The sequence below is a fragment of the Ochotona princeps genome, chromosome 4 (genome assembly GCF_030435755.1).
Source record: "Ochotona princeps isolate mOchPri1 chromosome 4, mOchPri1.hap1, whole genome shotgun sequence".
In the NCBI taxonomy this organism is placed as follows: Eukaryota; Metazoa; Chordata; class Mammalia; order Lagomorpha; family Ochotonidae; genus Ochotona; species Ochotona princeps.
This window is the reverse complement of record NC_080835.1, coordinates 11890662-11915791: the sequence shown is the minus strand read 5'-3', so window position 1 is coordinate 11915791 and position 25130 is coordinate 11890662. Positions and strand designations below refer to the sequence as shown.

The 25130-nt window shown below is 45.9% G+C and overlaps 1 protein-coding gene across 13 annotated transcripts in view; it reads left to right on the top strand.

Annotated features, from left to right (window-relative positions):
- CTNND1 (catenin delta 1) overlaps nt 1-25130 on the top strand; it is a 68919-nt gene that overhangs the window by 6623 nt on the left and 37166 nt on the right. Inside the window, exon 1 of one of the 13 annotated variants that reach the window (XM_058662998.1) lies at nt 18624-18737. The exons of 11 other annotated variants lie outside the window; for them this stretch is intronic. The gene's annotated coding sequence lies outside the window, so the exon portion shown is untranslated. Of the gene's footprint in view, nt 1-18623; nt 18738-25130 lie in introns of those variants that run through there. One more of the 13 variants, XM_058663011.1, reaches the window with a different exon arrangement.

Here is a 25130-nt window from a genome sequence, read left to right as displayed (position 1 = left end):
GTGTAGCCTTCTTTGCCTAGACATCATTAACATTTTGCTACAGATGCTTATTCTATGTTTTTTCATTAGTGTGCTGAGCAAAGGGCGATTTTTTTTTAAAGTTCATTTATATTATTTGAGGGGCTTGATGTGATAGCCTAGTGGGTTAAAAACCTCGGTTTGCGTGTGGCTGGGATCCCATATAGTGCTGGTTCTAATCCTGGCTGTTCCCTTCCCATTCAGCTCTCTGCTTGTGGCCTGGGAGGGCAGTAGAGGACGGCTCAGATGTTGGCACCCGGCTCCTGGCTTCATGTCGGTTCAGTCTGGCCGGCTGTTGTGGCCACCTGGGGAGTGAGCCAGAGGATGGAAGATCTTCCTTTCTCTGTAAATCTAACTTTCCAATAATAATAATAAAAAAAACTAAGCACATACATATATGTGTGTATATATATATGTATATATATATATTATTTGAAAGAAAAATATCTCATCTGTTGTTTCATTCCTCAAATGGTTGCCACAGTGAAGGCTGGGCCAGCCTGAACCAGGAGCCAGTGATTGTGTGCAAGTCTCCCATATGGTGACAGGAACCCTAATGCTTGGCCTGTGGAACCTGAAATAGATTCTTAATAACCTGTGCCTAGGTCTCCTTATCTACAGATTGGGGATAGTAGAAATTAAATGACTTAATATATGTACAGTTTGGGGCTTGCACCATGGCTCAGTGTGCTAAGCTTCTGCCTGAGGCTTTGGCATTCTGTGTGGACACTGGTTTGAGTCCTGGCTGCTCCCCTTCCAATTCAACTCCCTGTTAATGAGCATGGGAGAAGAGCTAAGGGTGGCCCAAGTGCTTGGGTCCTAGAATCCACATGGGAGAGCAAGAAGCTCTTGGATACAGAACAGTACAGTTCTGGCTGTTGCTGCTTTTGGACAGTCAACCAGCGGAAGGCGTGCGCTCTCCGTCCCTCCCTCCTGCTGGCTCTCCCCTTCTCTGTAAATCAACTGTTCAGATAAAAATGAAACGAATCTTTTTTTTAATAGATCAGGTTAAAAAAATTTATTTTTTATTGCAAAGTCAGATATACAGAGAGGAGTAGAGACGGAGAGGAAGATCTTCTGTCCGATGATTCACTCCCCAAGTGGCCGCAATGGCTGGAGCTAAGCCAATTCGAAGCCAGGAGCCAGGAGCCTCTTCTGGGCCTCCCATGTGGGTGCAGGGTCCCAAGCTTTGGGTCATCCTTGACTGCATTCCCAGGCCACAGGCAAGGAGCTAGATGGCAATTGGGGCCGCTGGCATTAGAACCGGAGCCAATATGGGATCCTGGCACCTGCAAGGCTAGGACTTTAGCCACCAGGCTAGTGTGCCGGGCCAAATATGAATCATTTTTTTTTTTAAGATGTTTGATAGGCAATCAGAAAGAGGTATTTTTGATTTGCTGGTTTACTCCCTAGAGTAGTACTCCTGGCTGCACTGACCAGTGTTGAGCTAGCTGAAGTGGGAGCCAGGAACTCCAGGACTCCCAAGTGAATGGCGGGTGCCTGAGTAATTTAGCCATCAGGAGGCTGGATCAAAAGTGGAGTCAGAAAGAGGGCGGGAGATAGATATCTTTAATGCATTGGTTCACTCTCCAGCTGAGTGCAGTAGCCAGGCCAGCAGCTTCATTTAGATCTCCCTCAACTGTGGGAGGGGCCCAAGCGCTTGGCCGTCTGCTGCTGCTCTTCCTAGGCTGTTAGCAAGAATAGGATTGGAAGTAGAGCAGCCAAGACAGGAACAGACGTCCATATGGGATGCCACACTAGCCCACAATGCCAGCCCCGCCCTGTTTCAGAAAATGCACATTTCCCTCTGCCAGTCTGCCTACATTTTTCGCTTTTTGTCTGCTTTGTTTTCGGTATCTCTGGTTGCCTCTTTCGGTTTTGTCGCTTCTGATATTTTTTCCCCTTAGATTTGTTGGTCTTCAAGGCATTTTTCTGCCTAAGAGGCTTCTGAGTGAACTTTCCTTAGTGCACGGTGCTCACGTGCTGTAGGTACAAGTGTTTTAGCATGTTGCTTCTGGTTTGTTTCAGTTAGATCTAGATAAAGATTTCAGTTGTAATCCAGGAAGATCGCTTCTAGAAGTTCCGATTAGTTTCTGTCTTTCATTTTCAGGTCACATCTATATTTTCCAATGAATTACTCATTGTGATTCAGTTGATAGTAGAACAAAGGAAATTTGCTTGCCTCATGTGTATTATCAGTTTTGTGTGCACTTTCCGTATTTTTCTGAATTTGAATGTGGTATCACATTGGAAAGTCCTCGTTGCATGCAGATTTTTGGTTTAGGGAGCTTACATTGGAAGAAACCAAAATGCGTTCTGATGGTAGAGAACATTAGACATTATTCAGAAAACTGGGTCAACTTTTCAGTACTTTTATCAAAGCACCTCAGTTTCCATTTCATTGTGAGTGGAGCAAATCTCATTGAAATAAAGTAGCTTCTGTATTTTCAGTACACTTTTAAAATAGAAGAGTCTTGGTGCCAATCTGATTTCTTTCCTTCTTTGTTGGAATGGGGAAGTTCTGTAACCTCTTCACTGTGGTGCTTTTCATCGGCTACTTTGTAAATTAGGGCATAGATTGGCCACTTCAATGTCCACTCTGCCAGAGGTCAGCCATGTGGGCACGCAAGGCTGCAGGAGACCCTCACTGTAGGCACAGATCACAATTAGACAGGAAAATGGCGTAATCCAGCGCCCTGCCGGTGTGTCTGGGAAGCAGCAGATGATGGCTCAAGTTCTTTTTTTTTTTTTTTTTTCAAGATTTATTTGTTTTTTTACTGGAAAGTTGGATTTGCAGAGAGAAAGATGTTCCATCTGCTGGTTCACTCCCCATGTGGCTGCAACGACCAGAGCCGAGTTGATCAGGAGCTAGGAATCAGGGACTTCTTCCGAGTCTCCCACGCAGGTGTAGGGTCCTAAGGCTGTGGGCCGTCCTCAACTGCTTTCCCAGGCCACAAGCAGGGGGAGCTGGAAGGGAAATGGAGCAGCTGGGAGACAAACTGGCACCCATATGGGATCCTGGTGTATGCAAGGTGTGGACTTTAGCCACTAGGCTACTGCGCTGGGCCTGGCTCAAGTTCTTGAGTCGGTACCACACACCTGACACTTGTGGAGTTGCTCGCCCCCTTTGGTTTCAGCCTCATCCAGTGCTGGCTGTTATGGGCATCGGGTGAGTGAATCATTACATGCAGAATCTCTCCCCTGTCACGCTGCCGTTCAAATAAACAAATACATTCTTGTTAAAGAAAAATACTGAAGACAGAAAAATGAAAGATGCATGACTTATTTTTCTAAAATTTAACTTTCTGTATTTCCTGAAGAAATATCTTCAAAAGAGGTTTGATAGTCTGTGGTGTGCCGTGCCCTGGTATGTAGTAATTGGTGACTGCCACGGTGGCCGAGAAGGGTGGAACTTGCCTCCAACCAAACCCGGAACGGATGGCGGGATTCTGGCAGGCCCCTCAGGCAGTGAGACCACCGTTGCACCAATGAGGGGCACGGACCCATATCCCCCCACCAGTAAGGGCCGAGGCGACCCCCCCCCTTCGGCTTCCCTGTCGAAGAGAATTTGATAAGTCCCTTCCCTGTCTCTTCCGGGCTCTTCTTCCTCTGCAGCCCACTCCTTCACATCTGTCCTTTCTGCTGCGTGGAGGAGGGAAGCCGGTGACCGTGGTTCCCTGAAATAAAGGCCATCTCAATTCTTTTCATATATTTGGCTGAGTTATTCTTTCCCTGGTGGTCGGCGAATCTAACCGTAATAAGCCAAATAGACTTACCACTTGAACTCGCACAGCTTGTGTAGCAGTTGTGAGAGACAGGACTAAGCAACTGAAGGCATGCATGTTAGAATGTGGTGATAGCACGAAGACCTGCGTGAGGGATGCCTGAGAGAGGCCACAGGAACTGAGAGAAGGAGTCCTGTGGATCTGAGTGGCAATGCAGAGGCCTGGGTGGTGTCAGTGTACCGGAGAGCAGGGCAGCGGCAGATGCGCGAGTGGAGGAAGCGCAGCGAGGTCAGACCTGCTGTGTGCTGTGCCGTGGAAAGACGAGTCACCTCCTTGTTTCAGGTCTCTCACAGACGCCAGTTGCTGCCGGTGTTTTGTGTGTCACTTGTAAGCTGAAGCAGCACCTTACACAGCCTCACTCCTCCCATCACAGGAGCCTCACTCCTCCCATCACAGGGGCTCCCTGGACGGTCGGCAGATTTGCCTAAGAACAGATTTTGCATAGGTGAAGGACCTATCTCAGGAAATGATAGTATTAGGGCAGTAATAGAATAAGCCTGTCTGTGTTTGGTAAGTGAAACAGGTGTTTCTTCCCTGGAGAAATGTATTTCTCCATCTTCCTATCTTTTATAGTTAGTTTGCTATGAACAGGGTTACAGTCTACTCCTAGTAGGGTTTCCTTTGGAGTACATTTGTTGGATCGTTTATGTTCTCGACCAAATGTTATGCTTGTTCTTTTTATCAACTGCTTTTCCTTATAACCAAAGAGCGCCAGCGTCCTTAAAACCCTTATTGTTGGGATTTAATGGCTTTGGGAACCACTTTATGAGTCGCCCTATCCCTCTTTCTGTCTTGAGAGTGATGATTGTTCCTGGTGACTATGTATCTTTTCCCTTTCTATATGTACGTTTAGGCATGAAGGTTGTTAGAGCACACACTGAAGTGTTTGCCACGTTTGCCTGGTTGATTCTGGTGGAGTTAAGAGAGAAGCAACAGGTGTAGTGATTTGATGTTTTGTAGCAACCCCCTACAGGAAAGTAAAAGGATATTTGATGACCAGGTTATCTGTATCTTGAATCACCCTTACTTTCCCTCTCCGGGTTTCTGGTTTAGCTCCTTTGTCTTTGAGTGAGTTTCTGTCTCTTCTCCTTGTTTGGGATTTCTCGCCCTATTTCTACTTATCTGTAGCTGTCATCCTGTTAGATGATCTCAATCAGAAAACATTTTTCCTTCTTCCCTTCCCCTTTTTGGTCACGTAACTGTCTCTGCTTGGATTTGAAATATTTCAAACAATTACAGATCTGTCAATTAACTAACTTACTTTCTTTCTCTCCTTCCTTCCTTCTTTCCTTCTTTCCTTCCTTCTCTTTCTGTGTCTCCTTCTCTCTCTCCTTAAACAGATTTGTTTATTTACTTATTATTGGAAAGTCAGACAGAGAGAGAAGAGATAGGAAGAAAGATCTTTTGTCTGCTGGTTCACTCCTCAATTGGCCGCGATGGCTGGAGCTGAGCTAATCGGAAGCCAAGAACCAGGAGCTTCTCCTGGGTCTCCCACGCGGGTGCAGGGTCCCAAGGTTTTGGGCCGTCCTCGACTGCTTTTCCCAGGCCACAAGCAGGGAGCTGGATGGGAAGTGGAGCACTCTTAATATGAACTAGCACTGATATGGAATTCCGGTGTATGCAAGGCGAGGATTTTAGCTACTAGGCTAGTGTGCCGGGCCGCTCCCCCACCCCCTTTTTTTCTTAAAGATTTATTTATTTTATTGCAAAGTCAGATATACAGAGAGGAAGATCTTCTGTCCGATGATTCACTCCCCAAGTGACAACAATGGCCGGTGCTGAAGCAATCCAAAGTCAGGATCCAGGAACTTCCTCCAGGTCTCCCACACGGGTGCAGGGTCCCAAGGGTTTGGGTCATCCTTGACTGCTTTCCCAGGCCACAAGCAGGGAGCTGGAAGTGGAGCTGCTGGGATTAGAACCCGTGCCCATATGGGATCCTGGCGCATTCAAGGCGAGGACTTCAGCTGCTAGGCCACCATGCCGGTCTCCCCGCTCCCCTTTTTTTTAATGATTTATTTTTATTGGAAAGGTGTGTCTACAGAAAGAAGGAGACAGAGATCTTCCATCTGCTGGTTCACTCCCAAATGGTCGCAACTGCTGGAGCCAAGATGAATGGAAGCCAGTAGCCAGCAGCTTGTTCTGGGTCTCCCACATGGGTGCAGGGTCCCAAGGATTTGGGCCATTCTCTGCTGCTTTCCCAGGCCACAAACAGAGCTGGATGGGAAGAGGAGCAGCCAGGACACAAACTGGCACCCATATGGGATCTTGGCACTTGAAGAGGGAAAATTAGCCAGTTCAGCCATCATGCCATGCCCAGATTAATCAATTTCAAGTTGCTTTAAATAATGGTTTGGTAATGTAGTTTTGAATACATATTGATAGGGTTCATATGTTTGTGGCTGTCGCATAGTAGTGGCAAAACCTGCTGTATTACAGTGCTGACCTTGGCTATTCACTGATTGCACTTACTCAGACCGTGATATAAAATGACTTGCTTGGATAAATGTAAGAGGTTTTTTTTTTTTTTTTTTTTTTTTTTTTTTACCTTTTTAAAAAAGACTTATCTGTTTGTAAGGTATGGTAATGGTGGGGAGAAGAGAGAGTGAGAGATTGATGGGTCTTCCATCCACTGGTTCACACTCCAAATGGCTGTAACAGTTGGGTCTGGGCCAGGTTGAATCCAGGAGCCAGGAACTCCATGCTGGTCTCCTACATAGGTGGCAGAGGCCCAAGCACCTGGGCCATTCTTTGCCTTCCTCCCAAGCACATTAGCAGGAAGTTGGATCAAGAGTGGAGCAGAGGGGACATCAACCAATGCCCATATGGGATGCTGGTTGTTTCCGGCTGTGGTTTAATGTGCTGTACCACAACACTGCTCTCTTCTATTTCAAATATTGTTGTCATTGTTGCACAGTGGATTAAGCTTCAGCCTACAATGCTGGCATCTTGTGCCGGGTGTCAGTTTATGACCTGCCTGTTCCAGGGAAGACAGTGGAAGATGGCTCAATTACTTGGGCTCCTGTCCCCAAGGTGAGAAACCCCATGAAGCTCCTTGCTTCGGCTAGGCCAACGCTGGTCTTTGTGTCCATTTGGGGAGTGAACCAGCTGACAGAAGATTTCTCTGTCTCTCTTTTTGTAATTCTGCTCTTGAAATAAGTTTTTATTGTATGAAGTGGGCTGGAATTATCTAGAGTCTTTAATGCCAGATTTGAGATTTTAGATTTACTTTGGGAAAAGTATGGAACCAGTGTTTCAAATACTGGCTCAACTCTTTGTTTCTTGTAGGAAGATCTAACCCGATTTTTTGTATAGGGGCTTACGTTGTGGTGCTGTCCTGGTGTCTCACATTGGGGCATTAGGTAGTATGCTGGCTGCTCCACTTCCAATCCAGCTCCTTGCTTTTGTGCCTCAGAAAGCAGTGGACTGTCACTTATGGGAAGCCTTAATGAAGTTTCAGGCTTCTGACCTGGACCTGGATGAGCTATGGCCTTTTCAGTAATTTGGGGGAAGGGAATCAGTGGGTGGAGGATCTCCCCCTATGTCTTCCCCTTCCTCCTCTCAAATAAATAAAAAGCTTTAGGACATTACTTGGGTTGTTCGGTCTGCAGTATAAACAGGTATATCTTTGAGTACGGCCCCTCAGAAGGGGGTGCTGGTGAGTGAGACAGTTTTCTCTTAAGGTTGAGTCTTGAATATAAGAATTGGAGGCCTGCATGGTGGCTTACAGGCTAACCTGCAACGTACAGTGCCAGCATCCCATATGGGCACCAGTTCTAATCTTGGAAACTCCTAATCCAACTCCCTGCTTATGGCCTGGGGAAGCAGTCCTTGAGGCCCAGTACCCGCATGGGTGTTCTGGAAGAAACTCTTGGTTTCAGATCAGCACAGCTTTGGCCATTAGGGTCAACTGGGAAGTGAATCAATGGGTGGGAGGTCTTTTTCTCTCTCCGTCTCTCCTTTTCTTTAATTCTGCCTTTCAGGTAAAAATAAATAAATCATTTTTAAAAATTATTTATTTTTTATTGGAAAGTCAGATATACAGAGAGGAAGATCATTCATCCAGTGGTTCACTCGCCAAACAGCTGCAAGCGCCGGAGCTGAACCAATCCAAAGCCAGGAGCCAGGAGCCTCTTCTGAATCTCCCATGCAGGTGCAGGGTGCCAAGCTTTGGGCCATGCTCGACTGCTTTCCCAAGTCACAGGCAGGGAGCTGGATAGGAAGTAGGGCTGCTGGGACAGAAACCAGCACCCATATGGTTTCCCGGTGTGTGCAAGGCGAGGACTTTAACTGCTAGGCTACCACTCTGGGCCTGAAAATAAATAAATCTTAAAAACAAAAACCTCTGCCTTTCAAATAAATAATTTGAATTTTCAGACTTCTCCACCAGAAATTGAAGTGTGGGGGATTGTGTTTTTTCATAAAGTTCCTCAGGGGATGTTTATCTCTTAAGATTTGAGGACCATAAAACCAGATCATTTGATTTACACTAAATGTATGTTTTACTTTTGAGGTGGGTGATTAGTTAGTCTAGAAAACTAGTTCATGGTAATAGACATGGCAAGTGGTTATTTGAAGTGAAGTTATACATCTAAGCATCCTGTATCACTTTGCAATTGTGTGTTCTATTGATTGGTAGGTTAAACAAACACTTGTTATGGTAAAGCGGGCTTGCATTTTAGGATGAGGGAGACTGTTAGACTGTATCTCCATTTCCCCTCTCCATTTTGAAATTGTGGAGCAAATCAGGAGAGGATGTTAGTATTGAAACTCAGCTGGACAATTTGTTTAAAACTTGACAGGAAGGGCCAATGCTACTTCCTGTCTGGAAAGGAACTGCTGGCTTCCTCTCCATCCTCCTTGGTTAACTCTGGCCAACTTGGAATAAAGGTGGGGGAGGGGCGGGTCCTGTTAATTCTCCTCACTGGCTCCCCATGCCTGGAAAGTTTTTAGTTCAGTGTGCAAGTGTGGTGTGGCTGCGTAAAGTTTGCTCCCTTCTTACTTGAAATAAGTAGACAGGTGCGGTGTGTGCTTTGCCCCTTTCCCCTTATTAAATTTGGCCGTTGCAGTCCAGGAAGCCTTCCAACTTCGCAGACATTATTTAACATTCAGTCTTAATACACACCTCTGCATTCCCTGACATTTGAAAATAAGAAGTGCAGGCAATAAATGTAAATGTATTAGACACCCAGAGGTAGGTTATAGAAAGGAGAAACAACAGGGTTATGGGAGAGGGGAGTGGATGACAAAGGCTTCTTATTTTTAAATGGAGCCAAGAAAGCATTCCTTCTAAGTGGGGCCAGTTGGCACTCTTCCTGCTATTTTAGTCCGGGCTTCTCTTTCCTACTGACCAGTCAATTGTATGAAGTGTTTGAACTGTGGTCTCAGGAGGGGAGGGAGGGAGAGTGGTGGAAACAGCTGTTGCCTTCATCAAGCCATCTCAATTACCCTTCAGAATGTTGGGGGGTTGGGGGTGGTGGGGGAACTGGATGTGTTGGGAGCCTCTGCAGGCAGCTCTCCGGATCGAGAGGATTCCCAAGCACTCTTAGTCCTGTGTGCTGTGTTGGCTAGGTGGAATGTAGCTAATCCGATCAAGCTAGTTTCTCTCCCTCTGATTCTGAGTTTTGGGACTGGTTTGGAGAGAGAGTGTGTGTGTGTGAGAGAGAGACCATAGATACTGGGGAAGTTAGATAGCAAAACAAATTCATTCTCCCACCCATTAGCAGGGATTCAGCTTAAGTCTTGGGCGCTCCATGAGGGACTTCCTCCTTACCCATTCATTACATACTCTTTGGGTTTTCTAAATCCGTCTGCAGACAGCTAGAGATGGGACAGTTAGAAATGGGAACTCGGATGGAATTGTAATTGGTCGACTGTACCGGTTTCCTTTCCTTGCTCAGCAGCCTGGGTGTCTGTGTTTCTGTGTAACCTGCTCAGTTTGATTCCGAGAACCAGAGCAGCCCAAGTGTCCTTTGGAGCGGCAGCAGCTGCCTTGATAGGGGTGTGTCTTTTACAACCCTCCTCTTTTTTTTTTTTTTTTTTTGTCATTTTTGATATATTAGCTTAGAAAACTCACCCGTACCCCCAGCAAATACTGCTATTCCCATCTGCTTTTGTGTAGTCATCTCACACTGCGGTATTTAATTGATGACAATTTTATGAAAGAATTGGATAAGAATACTGGCAACTGTGATTGATTTTTCAATATTGTGAGAGAAAAGGGATCTGATTTGGTGCTAGGTAAGAGACTTTAAACTTTGTTTTTATGTCCTTCAGTGATAGGATTTTCAGTGGCTAGACCCTGCTCTGAAGTTCTGTTCTAAAATATAAGTGTTGCTGAATATTCTTTGCTGTCCGATTCTGGAATGGCTGTTGTATATTTTTCTGCCTTGCTCCTTTGTCTTATTGTACAAGGCCCAAATAAAGACTAAATCTTTGCAAGCTGTGCTGTTTTAGACTTAGGTCTTTATGATTATGTGCTGCCTAGTTCAGGATTTAGTTCAGAGTACTTCAAGCAAGTCCAACACAAGGGGGGAGAAGGAAAGGAGAAAGGCTGAGAGATGCTAGCTGATCAGTAGCTGCCTGCAGTGTCCCTTTGTAGAGCTCTGCTGGGCATGGCATGCTCTGTGTGCGGGAATTGAGCCTTTGGGCAAAAGGTGTTTCATCTTCAGATTTTTTAAATTTTTAAAAAGATTTATTTATATATAAAAATTTTACTTATTTTTATTTGAAAGGCAATTGGGAGAGACAGAGAAATTTTCCATCTGGTTCATTCCTCCAGATGGCCACAAAGGTCTGAGCTGGGCCCGTCTAAAGCCAGGAACCTGGAGCTGCTTCTGGATTCTCATGTAGGACTTGGGCCATTCTCCGCTGCTTTCCCAGGTACATTAGCAGGGAACTGGATTGAAAGTAGAGCAGCAGGGATTTGAACTGGTGCCAGTATGAGATGTTGATGCCATAGGCGGAGGCTCAATTTGCTATGCCATGATCCCCATCTTCGGATTTTAAGAATCTTTAGCTGGGGCCAGCAGCATGGTGTACTAGGCTGAGCTTTCTGCCACCTGTGTCACTGGCATGCCACTTTAAGTTCTGGCTGTTCCATTTCCAATCCACTTCCCTATCTATGGCCTGGGAAAGCAGCAAAGGATGGCTCAAGGATGGCTCCATGGGGTCCTTGCATCAATGTGGGAGACCTGGGAGAAACTCTTGGCTTCAGACAGGTCAAGTTCTGGTTGTTGTGGTTATCTGGGTAGTGAACCAGCTGATGGAAGATCCATGTCTGTTCTCGCTGTAACTCTGCCTTTCAAATAAAAATAAAAATCAATCTTAAAAAAAAAGTATCTTTGGCAAATAGGGTCTGACCACTTATCTGTATCTTTTTTTTTTAAAGATTTATTTATTTTATTACAAAGTCAGATATATAGAGAGGAGGAGAGACAGAGAGGAAGAGCTTCCGGTGGCTCACTCCCCAAGAGACTGCACCGGCCGGTGCTGCGCCGATCCGAAGCTGGGATTCTGGAACCTCTTCCTCCAGGTCTCCCACGTGGGTGCAGGTTCCCAAGGCTTTGGGCTGTCCTTGATTGCTTTCCCAGGCCACAAGCAGGGAGCTGGAAGTGGAGCCACTGGGATTAGAACCCGTGCCCATATGGGATCCTGGCGCGTTCAAAGCGAGGACTTTAGCCGCTAGGCCATGCTGCCAGGCCCACTTATCTATATCTTTGCTTCTGGTATTTATGGCTAATTTCCAATGGGTTGTACAAGGTAATGGAAAAGATATTGTTTATTCTTGGAGTCAACTGAGAGCCTTATTGTAAAGGAATCCTTTTCCTTTATTTAAACAATTTTAAAAAAAGATTTATCTTTATTGGAAAAGTAGATCAGATTTATGAAGAGAAGGAGAGACAAAAATATTGCATTGCTAGTTCCCTGCCCAAATGGATGCAATGGCTGGAGTTGAGCCAATCCAAAGCCAGGAGCTTCTTGCTTCCCACGCAGGTGCAGGGTCCCAGGGCTTTGGGCCATCCTCTGTTGCTTTCCCAGGTCACAAGCAGGGAGCTGTATGGGAAGTGGAGCACCCGGAACACGTACTGGCACCCAAATGGGATGCCTACTCTTGCAAGGGGAGGATTTAGCCAATTGAGCCATTGCACTGGGCCCTATTTTTAAATTTCAGTATTGATTGCATGAATTAGGGAGTTGCAGACTCATGTGGGTCTCTCATTAGGTTGGAGAGGGTTGGGATGGGGGAAGGTGGATGAGACAATGTTTCAGTATTTTCTTGTATGTCTGTGGGTGTGAGTGGGAGTGAGGGACAAGGTGACAGGGGAGGGGAATGCGTTGCTCCTTGCTGTCAGACTGTGTCAGTGTCCAGTGATGGAGATGGTCATTTGTTGTTTTGGAAAGCCAGATGTGGGGAAGAATGTTCTGTGGGTGTTACTTGAGTGGTCTTGTTTTGAGAAGTTGTCCGCTTTGCTGCACCACCAGAGGTGAGATTCTCTCTAAGGTCTATTGGCTGACCATGTCTACCTCAGTGTGTCCACAGACCTGGATACTTGCTGCAAAGCCTGTCCAGTAATATTGTTCAACCTGCCCTGTTTTCCAAGTTTTGATTGAGGTACTTGAAATCCTGTTGATTTAGATGTACTGGCTATCTTGTTTTCTGTTTGCATTTGGATATATTCTGTTCTTGTGTGGCAGTCATCAGCCGGGGTGGCCCCATCCTGCAACATGTGCTCTGTGTTTGTTGTTTTTCCTGTGGTTGGGGTTCGAGTGCAGTGACCTAGTTGGGGAGCCGCCTCAGAAATCTTGCCTGAGAAGTCCTCAGACCTGACTTGTGTGCACCAGTTGATGAAGGGTTAGGTTTAACTCATCCCCGGGACCAGCAGCCAATGAATGTACCAGTGGGTGCTGCAGCTTAGTCAATTGTAGCCCAGCCCAGCCTGCCCCCAGACCTGGCTGTCGTCCGTACCATCAGATACTGTGGTCTAGTTGGGGTGACCCCAAAGAACCCTTGCCTGGTCTCTTCCCGCACCCTTCCTCCCTCTTTCCCTCCCTCAGTTTTTGTGCATACCACCCTGGTCAGAATGACCCCAAATAGCCCCTACCATGCTGCTCCTGGTTCTCACATGTGTGAGTGGCTGCCCAATCCAGCCTGGTGTGCCCTCAGCCCCAGCTTTTGCCCATGGGTGTGGTCTAGCCTGGCCTAGCCTGCCTCCAAGGCTGCCTCTCCCATGTGCTGGTGGGTGCTGAGAGGAAGGCTTTCTGTCCTAACTGGGGTCTAAATCTGTATTCCTCGACTTAATTCATAATACTGTGAGTGTGAAAAATTGAGGCTACTGTGCAATTAATTCCTAGTAGGCTAGCAGGGGACTTTTCTCCCAGCACCTGATAAACTGCCTTAGTAGGGCGGAGTCTGCTGCCTTTGTTCTGTGTGGGGCCTGCCTTAGGAATAGACTCTGTGCTTATAGAGGAAAGATTTGGGAAGATGTTGAAGACAATGAAAATATGTTTTAAGGTGACAGAGCAGAGTAATCCTTAAGTAGTTTTTCAAGTGGGAATATTCCATTTACTGAATCTAGGTTGTGAGCAGATCTCCAGGCTTTTTGGACATGTGTCACATGTCACTGCGCTGAACCTAACAGCAGCAGTAGCCTTATACTCCCGGGGCAGTGCCTCCAAAGTGAATATACTTGACAAGTAGGAATCCTAAAAATTCCTCACCTCCTCCAAACTCTAAATCCATACGCAGTATCTTTCTGCTGATTCTTAAAGGTCTGAGCTTTGTCCTGTGTAGTGTTGGCTTGGGCAGGGAGGAGGGTTGTTTTCCCGAACATGATAAGGAACTGAGCAGGGCAAAGTGGGAGCTCTGACTGGTGATTGGTAGACAGGATGCCCTGGAATGCAGTTGGCCTGCAGCCCAGAATCCAGCACTTTGTATTTGTTTGTTTCTGGGAGACTGTGGTCTGGTGCTACTGTGACAGGAAGTGAGAAAGCTGGGAGTGGGGGAATGGAGAGGGGCGAGGTCTTTGTGGTTCTCCTGTGAAATCTCTTTGTCCCTGGAGAGCAGCTCCACAGCGGAGCTCCACTGAGAAGAGAGCAGCCTTTGTGTGTCTAATGGGTCTCAGAGCCTCTAGCTGCTCTGTGGGATTAGGGAGTGTGAATTCTGACTGTGGCCTTTTGCGTCTTAGCACTTGAGTTATTACATAAATGGCCTTGATCTCTCAGTATTGGGGAGCTTACTGAGTTTTGTGTTTGCTGTTGTTATTTATGGATCTATGGGATTTAATTACGAAAGGGGTTTGAGGAGATAGATGTTAACAGATCTTCCCTACATGTATATTGCAGATAAGTTGTTGAATCTGAAAGAGAAAAAAGCAGGTAATTGCTGGGGCCCTGATTTTAGACCCCATTCTTACGATTGGCGCTGTACAGTGATCAGCGTAGGAGAAATCGACTTGTTGTTTGATTTCAGTATTAATAGGTGGTTTTGCATGTAACTAGCAAACCGTTGGGATGTTTCCTGGGAATTTTCCCCCAGGATTGAGTGAGCACCTGTAGCACCTCCAGCACCTCCTCCTCTCTTCTCTCTTGTGTTATCCTTGCCCTCTATTCCGACTGTGAAACATGCATCTCTTCTCACTTCCTAGATTGGGTGCCTGAGCTTTCAACTTCTTGCCAAGCTGGCTAGTTCCTGAGCTCACACACACAAACTGGCCTTTGATTGCCCAGGAAGACAGCTGCCCTGGAGGCAGATTGCTAACATACCACTAAAACAATTCCTTCCCTCTGTTCCCTGCTTCTAGCTCCTTCTATTTCCCGCCCCAGCTCTGATCTTTACTTTTGGCTTAGTGAGATGTCACATTAAAATTGAGAGCAGGGGACTGGTATTATTGCATAACCTGTAAAAGACATTGCCTGCTCTGCTGGCATGCTGTCTGGGACCCAGTAGAGTCCCACTACTCACTCCTGATCCTGCTCCCTTCTAATACACGTGGGAAAGCAGTGGAGGATGGACCAAGTGCTTGGGTTCTTGCACTCATTTGGGAGACCCTTAATAAGCTCCAGGCACTTTGCTTTGGACTGGCCCAGCTCCAGCCATTGCGGCCATTTGAGGAGTGAACCAGCAGATGGAAGATCTGTCTTATCTCTCTCTTCTTTCTCTCTCTCTCTTTTTTTTTTTTTTTGTTAAAGATTTACTTATTTATTTCTGTTGAAAAGGCAGACCTACAGAGAGCACGAGACACAGAAAGATCCTCCATCTGCTGGTTCACTCCCCATAGCCGCAATGGCTAGAGCTGAGCTGATCCAAAGCCAGGAGCTTCCTCCTGGTCTCCCATGTGGGTGCAGGGCCCCAAGGCTTTGGGCTATCTGCTACTACTTTCCCAGACCACAGGCAGGGAACTAGAGCAGCTGAGACATGAACCAGTGCTCATATGGGATCCCAGTGCTTGAATGGGGAGGATTAGTCAATGAGCCATTGCTCCAGGCCCTCTGACTTTCATGTCATACATACATATATATATATATATGTATGTATGTATGTATGACATGAATATGTATATATGTAGTTATTTTTAAATAAAAATTCAGTTCTTTGAAAAAAAGTAGATATGTTTGTGATTATATTTTCTTTCTTTGTTTTTAAAGATTTGTTTATTTTTATTACAAAGTCAGATATACAGAGAGGAGGAGAGACAGGAAGATCTTTTGTCCGATGATTCACTCCCCAAGTGAGCGCAACGGCTGGTGTTGTGCCAATCCGAAGCCAGGAGCCTGGAACTTCCTCCAGGTCTTCCACACGGGTACAGGGTCCCAAGGCCTTGGGCCATCCTTGACTGCTCTCCCAGGCCACAAGCAGGGAGCTGGATGGGAAGTGGAGCTGCCGGGATTAGAACCCGTGCCCATATGGGATCCCCGCGCGCTCAAGGCAAGGACTTTAGCTGCAAGGCCACTGCGCCGGGCCCTGATTATATTTTCTTTCTTTGGGTGGAGGTGATCAGAGAATGTGGCATGCGTCCACATCTCTAGAACAGACCGGTAGAAAGTTAGCTAACTGATTGGTACTAAGTACCTTTCTGTACCTCGCATCTTCCCTCTTCCTGTATTTTTTTTTGTTTTTTGTGGAGAGCGGGACTATGCCCCAAGATGGCGCTTGTTATTGTCTTCTCACAGCACAAAGGCAGTAAACAAGTTTTAGGAAGTTGTAGAGGATTGGTTCAAGGTCTCATGCAGTCTGCATGGTGTGCGCGTGATCAGAGTTGTGATTGGTGTGTGTGTGCGTGATCAAGGCTGTGATTGGTGTGTTTGATGCGTGGCCAAGCAGCCCTGTTGCAATTGGCTGTTGATAGGGTTTTAACCTAAGTTTGAGAGAGAACAAAGAAGAACAAAGAGGAGTAGTGGTAGAGTAGTAGTAGTAGTAGTAGAAGAGGAAGCCTGTAAATATGCTGTAGTTACTGCCCTTCTGTGTTATACTTGGATTTCTTGTTTTGTTATGTTATGTAATTAGTTTGTCCTTCAATAAATCCTCATAAGAGCAAGCACCTGTGTCGGAGCTTCACTCGCTGGACGTTAGTTTTTGTTTTTGTTTTTTGCTAAAGATTTATTTATTTATATGAAAGAGTGAGAAGGAAAGATACAGACCTCATCTACCTCCTGGTTCACTCCCCAGATGGCCACAAGGGCTAGGGTTGGACCAGGCCAGAGCCAGAGGCCAGGAGTTAATGTAGGTTGTACACACAATGTGGCAGAGGTCCAAACACTTGGCTACTAGCAGGGAGCTGTAGCAGAAGTGGAGCAATTAGCTGCTGGGACTTGAATTGGCACCCATATGGGATACCAGCGTTGCAGGTAGTGGCTTTACCTTATACGCTACAACATTGGCCCTGTTTTTAAATGGAAGGGAGATGAATTGAAGAGCGCTTTCATGTGCTCTTTCCCAGAAATGAGTAAAGGTAAGACCCAAAGATCTAGTTGGTTCTGTCCTGTCTTTTCTTGCCTTCTCTTTCCTTCCCTGCAAGGAGTCTACTTTTATTGAGCTTCTCTATTGGCGTTAGGATAACTTTTTATTTAATATTTAGTTTATTTTTATTGGAAAGGCAGATATACCAAGAGGAGGAGAGATAGAGAAGAAGAACCGTCTGATGGTTCACTCCCCAAGCGGCTGCAATGGCTGGAGCTGAGCCAATCTGAAGCCAGGAGTCGGGAGCTCTTCTGGGTCTCCCATGCAGGTGCAGGGTCCCAAGGCTTTGGGCCGTCCTCGACTGCTTTCCCAGGCTACAAGCAGGGAGCTAAATAGGGAGGAGGGCCGCCGAGATTAGAACCAGCGCCCGTATGGGATCCTGGCGTGTGCAAGGCGAGGACTTTAACCACTATGCTATCATACCAGGCCCTAGGATAACTTTTAACCACAGGAAGCATTCATACTCCTTCCCGTGTCAAAGAGCAGGAATGCATACTTTTTGTTTTGTTTCTAAAGATTTATTTATTATTGGAAAGGCAGGTTTGATTTATGGAGAGAAGAAGTGACAGAAAGATCCTTCAACCACTGGTATACTGCCCAAATGGCTGCAATGGTTAGAGCTAAGCTGATCCCAAGCCAGGGGCTTCTTCTGGGTCTCCCAAGTGGATGTAGGCTCTCAAGGTTTTGGGGCATCCTCCACTGCTTTCCCAAGCCATAGCAGGGAGCTGGAAGGGAAGTGGAGCATCTGAGAAATGAACTGGAGCCCATATGGGATCTCAGTGCTTGCAAAGCGAGGACTTAGCCAATGAATGAACCATTGTGCTGGGCCCAGGAATATGCACTTTGAATCCAAGGTATATAGTTGTACCATTTTCTAGTTGATGAAGTTGGGAAAAATACTGAATACTTATGATATGTAGTTTATTCATTCTAAAAATGAGGCCTTGGAGATCCTTGGCGAGTGTGGAGGATTCTGTTTGGTAACTTTTAAGGGAGATCAATAATTAATTTGATTAATGTAATTGTGATTAATGTGATTGATTTCTTGGCAGATTCAGGCCTTCTCTCACTATTGCCTGCCCCAAAACCCGATGAAATGGATGTTTCATTACTCTTTTTCAAGGTTTTGAAGAAGTGGAACTGTGTAAAAATGGCTCAGTCGCATGCTTTTGTGTTTTCCAAGTTACTCTCAAATGATGGTCAGAGGTGGTGAGAGCATCACAGACAGCGAATGGGTTTAATGAAAAGCTGCCTCCTTAGGCAGTAATTCAAGGCACTGGTTTTGTGGTGAGCAGCAGCTGGCATCACTGCGGACGCTGCCTGGAGTGTCTGCCTGGAGTGTCGTTCCAGTCTGGCTGTTCTGTGCTTCGCGGACTCCCTGCTAATGCCCAGAGAGGCAGCAGGCCGTGGCTCAGTGTGCCTGGGGATCCTGCCAGCTCCCTGGGGGGCCACGGTGCAGCTCCTGGCTCCTGGCTTTCACCCTGCCCTGCTCGTGCTGTTGCTGACATTTGAGGAGTGAACCAACAGATGGAAAATCTCTTGTCTCTCCCTCTCTGTCACTCTCCCTTTCAAGTAAATGGCTTCTGGAAAAAAAAAAGGATTGTGAGCTGAAAAGTTGAGTGACCTCTTGTAAATTATTAGGTTAAGGAATTTTTTTTTTTTGGTATCCTAAAGTGGGGAAGAATATAAGATGTTCCGGTTAATTTTCTAAGTTCTCTTTCAGTATGTGAGAATTAAACCGCCCTTTAATTTCAGTTAGACTTTTATTTCCCTGAGTGTGTCTGACCTTGCTTTCTTTTTCTCCTTCTTGGAGGGAGGAGAAAGGCATTTGGCCTCTCCCCTTCCCCTAGCCTGACACCTCCCTCTGTGTTAGTGCCCCTCCCTTTTATCTTTGTTAACTTATCAGCCTCTCCCTAAAGCCCGCTCTCTCCTTATAAGGCTGTGTGCACTGCTTTTGGCAAAGTTGCAAAAGGATCCAGGTAAGTAACTCTGGTCTCCGGACTCTCAAATTTGAGAGAAAATTTAATGTTATCTGTCCCAGCGGAGGCCTGGAGAGGCACACGGGTAATGGGGGAGGGGGAGGAGGCAGCAACCTGGCCTGAGAGATCGGAGGACTTGTTTTACCAGTCCTGTGTGCGTGCTGGCAGGCTCTGGAAAGAAGCAGGTTTGGTTTCTTTCCAAACCCTTTCAGCCCCGGTTCCCCTGGGGAGCTCAGAGCCACACCCTTCTTTGCTTCACCCCAAACCCAGTGTTTAGCCATTTTACTATGTATGGTGTGGGGGTTTCCAGAATATTTAGGTGCAGGGGAGGGGAAGAATAATGGTTTGTCTCTGATTTTAGGAGGTTATGGTGGTGTGGATTTCTTTTTTCTATCAAGACACAGTGAAAATTTTAAATCCCAATGGATAACTTTTTTTTTAAAAAAGATTTATTTTTATTACAAAGTCAGATATACAGAGAGGAGGAGAGACAGAGAGGAAGATCCTCCGCCCGATGATTCACTCCCCAAGTGAGCCGCAACGGGCCGGTGCTGGGAATCTCTTCCGGGTTTTCCCACGTGGGTGCAGGGTCCCAATGCATTGGGCCCTCCTCGATTGCTTTCCCAGGCCACAAGCAGGGAGCTGGATGGGAAGTGGAGCTGCCGGGATTAGAACCGGCGCCCATATGGGATCCCAGGGCGTTCAAGGCGAGGACTTTAGCCGCTAAGCCACGCCGCCGGGCCCCCAACGGATAACTTTGAGTACCATAGACAAATCAAGGTGCCTTACTGGTCCACAGACTGTCCACCAAGCCTTCTTTCAACCAGAGTATCTAAAAGAGAAAACCTTGTACATATTTGTTTATCTTGAATTCCTTGTCTTTTGACACTGCCAACAGGAGAGTGATTTTTCCCAGACTCCCTTAGTTGAACAGAAAGATTCTTGGGGGGCACAGGAAGACTAGTCTTTGTGAAGGTAGGCCTCTTCTGGTGACCCCTCTGGGTGCTCTGACCAGAGACTCTGGACCTGGGTTGAAGCGGAGGTACTGCTGATGGTAAGGCACGAGATTTCCCAGAATGTAGGTTTGTGACTTGAAGCAGGGCTCAGAGGAAATGAGACTGGGAAGCGTGTGCAGTCTTTAGACCTTGGTGCGGATTGGCTGCGGGACTTGAGGTTAGTGTGCAAGTGCTCCCTGGATGGGGGTGGAGTGAGGTAAGGTATGTAGACTTTGGACTCCAGTACAATCATTCTTCCTTGATAAGCAGCCGAGAACAACTGTTGACAAAATCATATTCCTTTGATTTAGAAGCAGAATGACAACTTTGTGTGTTGTGGAATAATTGTTTTGAATTAAGGGGCAAATGTCAGTTAAGGGAAATGTTTTGGTTTCTAGAAGACTCTATTGAAGCCATGTATTGAAATTCTAGAATATTATAAGTATTGCACTTTTTAAACTTATTTTTTGTTGTAATATTTATTATAAAAATAAGGAGTTGCAGACCCATGTGGACCTCTGATTAGGCAGGAGAGAGTCTCTCACCCTAATTGGAAGCCCAGAGGGTTGCTATGGCTGAGCTGAGCTGGTCCGAAGCCAGGAGCCAGGAGCTTCTTCCGGGTCTCCCATGTGTGTGCAGGGTCCCACGGCTTTCCTACTTTGTAAACAGAGCTGGATTGGGAAGTGGAGCAGCTGTGACATGAACCAGCATCCATGTGGGAAGCTAGCACTGCAGGCACAGGATTAAATTATTATGCCACTGCTCTGGCACCATGAGACTATTTTATTTAAAAAGATGTATTTATTTAATTCTTTGTAAGGCATTGTTAGAGGGTTGCAGATACCTTTTATCTGTTGGTTTCTTTCCCAAGTGGCCACAACAACCAGGACCTGACCAGGACCTGAAGGAGCTTGGAGCCAAGCACTCTGTCCTGGTTGTCTGCATGGGTGACAGGGGCCCAGGCACTCAGCCGTTTTCCACTGCTTTCCCAGGTGCAACAGTGGGGAGCTAGATGGGAAGTGGAACAGTTGGGAATTTAACCGTCATTGCTCATATGGAATGCCACCATCACGGGTGGTTGTTTAATCTGTTGTGTCACAGTGTCACAGTGCAGTCTTGTGACCTTATTCCTAGCATTTAAAAAATAATTACTATTTAGTTTGTTAAGAGAGAGAGTTACCACTCACTTGTAATTCCTCAGATGCTTGCCAGTAGCCCGGGCTGGGCCAGGCTGAAGCCAGAAGCCTAGAACTGGAGCTTTATCCAGCTTTCCCATGTAGGTGATAGGACCGAAGAACTTGTGGATCATCTGTTGTTGACTGCCAGGGTGCTTGTTAGCAGGAAGCTGGAGTTTGCTGTGGAGCCGGAATTTAAACCCAGCCACCAATATATGGGTTGGAGATGGGTTGTTGGCATCCCAAATGGCAGCTTGCCCACCATGCCAAAGACTCATTCCTTGGCACACTTGAAAAATTTATTTCTAGGCCCGGCGTGGCAGCCTAGTGGCTTAAGTCCTCACCTTGCGTGCGCCGCAATCTTATATGGGTGCTGGTTCTAATCCCAGCGGCCTCACTTCCCATCTAGCTCCCTGTTTGTATACTGGGAAAGCAGTCGAGCATGGCCCAAGGCCTGGTGACCCTCCACCCATTTGGGAACCCGGAAGAGGCTCCTGGTTCCTTTCTTCGGACTGGCTTAGCTTTGGCCACTGAGGCCACTTGGGGATGAATCACCAGACGAAAGATCTTCCTCTATGTCTCTCCTTCTCTTAGTATATCTGACTTTCCAATAAAAGTAAATATTTAAAAAAAAATAGTTTTTAAAATTATAAAACAAAATAGTGTAATTGTAAAAATTGTTAACATTAATATCACAATCTATAAGCTAAATCCAATTTTCCCTATTTTTTTTAAACAAAAAGATTTATTTATTTTTATTGGAAAGGCAGAGTTACAGAGAGAGAAGGAGAGACAGAAATCGTCATTTGCTGGCTCGCTCCTCAAATGGCCACCATGCATGACTGGAGCCATTGTGAAGCCAGGAGCTTCTTCCAGGTCTCCCACGTGTGTGCAGGGACCAAGCTCTTGAAGCATCTTCCACGGTTTCCCAGGCATGTCAGCAGGGATTTCGATTAGAGGTGGAGCATCAGGGCTGGAACTGCTGCGCAGCATGTTGCAGCGTAACAGGATAAGCCACAGCGCTGGTCCCTCCTCTACAGCTTTTTTTTTTTTTTTTTTTAAATCTAAACTCCCTCTGTGTTTCCTACTCCTTCCAGCTTCCAATATTGTAGTAGGCAGTTTTTTTTTTTAAGCTCCCATTTATGAGGGAGAACCAGTGGTATTTGATGTTCAGTGTTTGGCTTATTTCATTTACCATGATATCCTCCAGTCCATTCATTTTGCTGCAAATGACAGGATTTCAGTGGTTTTTTTTTTTTGGTCTTTTTTTTTTTTAGGCTAGATAGTATTCCATTGTGTTTATATGCCAATTTTCTTAATCTGTGCATCTAATGGTGGACACTTTGGCTGATTCCCTGGCTTGTCTGTGGTGAGGTGTCACTGCTGTATGTCTCTCAAGTTATGGGTGTGTACCTGGTGGTGGGGTTGCTCGATCATGTGGCAGTTGTAGTTTGGGTTTTCCATAGTGTCTTTACTGGCTTACATTTCTACCAAAGGTGTGTGAGAGATCCCCTCTTCTCACATCCATGGCAGTGTTTTTTTAAAAAGGTTTTATTTCATTTTTGATGATATTTACATAGTTGAGAAGGATGTATGTCCATGTGGGCCACCAGTTAGGGTATTAGGGTAGGGAGGGTTGAGGCATGGAGGAAGGAGGGTGGAAAAACACTTCCTTTTTTTTTCCTCTGGATCTGGGATGAGGAGGGTGGGGGAGGAAGGGGTCCACTCCTTGCTGCCAAACAAGGTCTCCCAAGAAACCATCACTCGCATCAGCCAATGCACATGGCTTTGAATGCAGCTGCCCAGCCCCATTCCCCATGCACACCAATGTCTCCTAGAAACCCAGCCCTATGCCCACCACTGGGAACTGCAGCTTAGTCGGGGGCAACCCTCAACAGCTCCCTCCAGGCCTGCCTCCAACCCTGGTTCCTGCTTGTGTCCACAACTGCAGCAGTCTGGTCCAGTTCCTCCTGCATCCTGCTCTTGTCTATACCCATGGATGCTGTGGATTAGCTCAGTTCGACTCGCCCTCCTGCCTAGCACACACATATGCCAGTGGGTCACAGCAGTACTTGTTACTCTCTGTGATAATAGCCATTCTAATAGGGGTGAAGGGATCTTTCATTGTGGTTTTGATTTGATCAGAATTTTTTTAAAAATCTACCTGAAATCAATGCAATGATGTAGAAATGCAATTTTGTTTACCTCTAAAAACAGGGAAAGCATAAATATGTATCATCGATGTTGATTTCATAAGTGGGACTGGTTACAGAAGATAAAATTTATTTATAAAATCTAGATTGATAAAGTTTGGAGTTCTACAATCTTTTTTTTTAAAAAAAGATTTATTTTTATTGCAAAGTCAAATATACAGAGAGAAGTCAAATATAGAGAGGAGGAGAGTCAGAGAGGAAGATCTTCTGTCCACTGATTCACTCCCCAAGTGGCCTCTACGGCTGGAGTTGCGCGGATCAGGATCCAGGAACCTCCTCCAGGTCTCCCACGTGGGTGCAGGGTCCCAAGCCTTTGGGCCGTCCTCGACTGCTTTCCCAGGTCACAAGCAGGGAGCTGGATGGGAAGTGGGGCAGCCGGTGTTAGGACCAGTGCCCATATGGGATCCTGGTGCATTCAAGGTGAGGACTTTAGCCGCTAGGCTACCGTGCCAGGTCCTGGGCCCTGGAATTCCACTTCTTGGGACAAGAGTTGGCTCTTTGCCACAGCTGACCTTCTGATCAGTGAACCCTAGAAAATAGTGAAAGCCGCCTGTGATTTTACATTATTAGTTCATGTAAACTAAACCGTGAAGAGTAATTTGAAGTTTGTAGGGATTGGAGTTTCTTCAAGGTCTTCTAGCTAGTTTTTGACCAAGGTGAGATTTGGACGCCAGGTCTTTTGTTCCCTAAAGTGAGGTTTTACTTTGTTTTTTCCTGCAGGTGTGTGAAAATTGCCATGGTTTACAGGGCTCTGGAAACGGGAAAAGTGGGCATGGAAACAACACATGGTTTACTTATAAGCCAGTCCTACTGACAACACACGTCTAGTACCGTGTTTGCTGTAATGTTAACAGCTTTCTGAGTATCATGAAGACATTTTCCTAAGCACTTTACATGGATTGTCCCATTTAATCCTTATAGTCAGTCTCCTTGTGTGTGTGTGTGTGTGTATCTATATACACACAAGATTTCTTTCTTTCTTTCTTTGGTAGCTGGAGTTGAGAGGGAGAGACAGAGAGCTCTTCCACCCAGCTGTTCGCTGCCTAGGTCAAAGCCAGGAGCTGGGAAGCCCATCCGCATCTCCCGTGTAATTGGGTCCTCACGGGATTTCTCCCAGGTGCTTTAGTAGGATGCTAGATCAGAAGTGTGGAGTAACTGGGATGTGAACCAGGCACTCTGAGGTAAGTTGCCACTATCCTAAGCAGTGGTTTAAATTATTATTGTGATCCCAGTACCTATGAAACTGTGTCACATAATACAATGAATAAATTAAAAAAATTATTATTGTGCCACAGTCTCCCCTTCTATGTGTTTTCATATTTCCATTTTATAGATAAGAACGCTGGGAATTAGAGTGTTAAGTGGTGCTTTACCCAAAATCATGTAGCTGATAAGCCCATAGAGTTGGGACTTGAATCCAGCTAGATTTCCAAAACCCATATTCTGGGACTTGTATCTTGCATGGGCACTGGCTTATGTCTCTGAAGAAGCTCCTGGCTTTTGGCTTCGCCTCAGGTCAGCTCTGCCTTTGTGGCCATTTGGGGAGTGAACCAGCAGATACAAGATTTCTGCTAGTCTTTTTTCTCTGTAAGTCGGCCTTTCAGATTATATACCTGTTGCTTAATTTGCTGTGTCCCAATGCTAACCCTGTAATTCTTGACATTAAATTATTAATTTTTCATTTTGTTTAAAGAGTAGAAGAGAAATAACTTCCAACCACTTGTTTTCTCTCGAGATGCTGATAATAGCCAGGGTTGTTACATATGTTTATAAAGCCTATATATTCTTCTAAGAATTGGTTTTAGAGGGCCTGGCACGGTGGTTCAGTGGTTAAATCCTCACCTTGCAAGTGCCAGGATCTCATGGGTACCGTTTCGTGTTCTAGCAACTGCATTTCCCATCCAGCTCCCTGCTTATGACCTGGGAAAGCAGTAGAGGATGGCCCTAATCTTTATTTTAAAAGATGCATTTATTTTCATTGGAAAGGCAAATATACAGAGAGAAAGATCT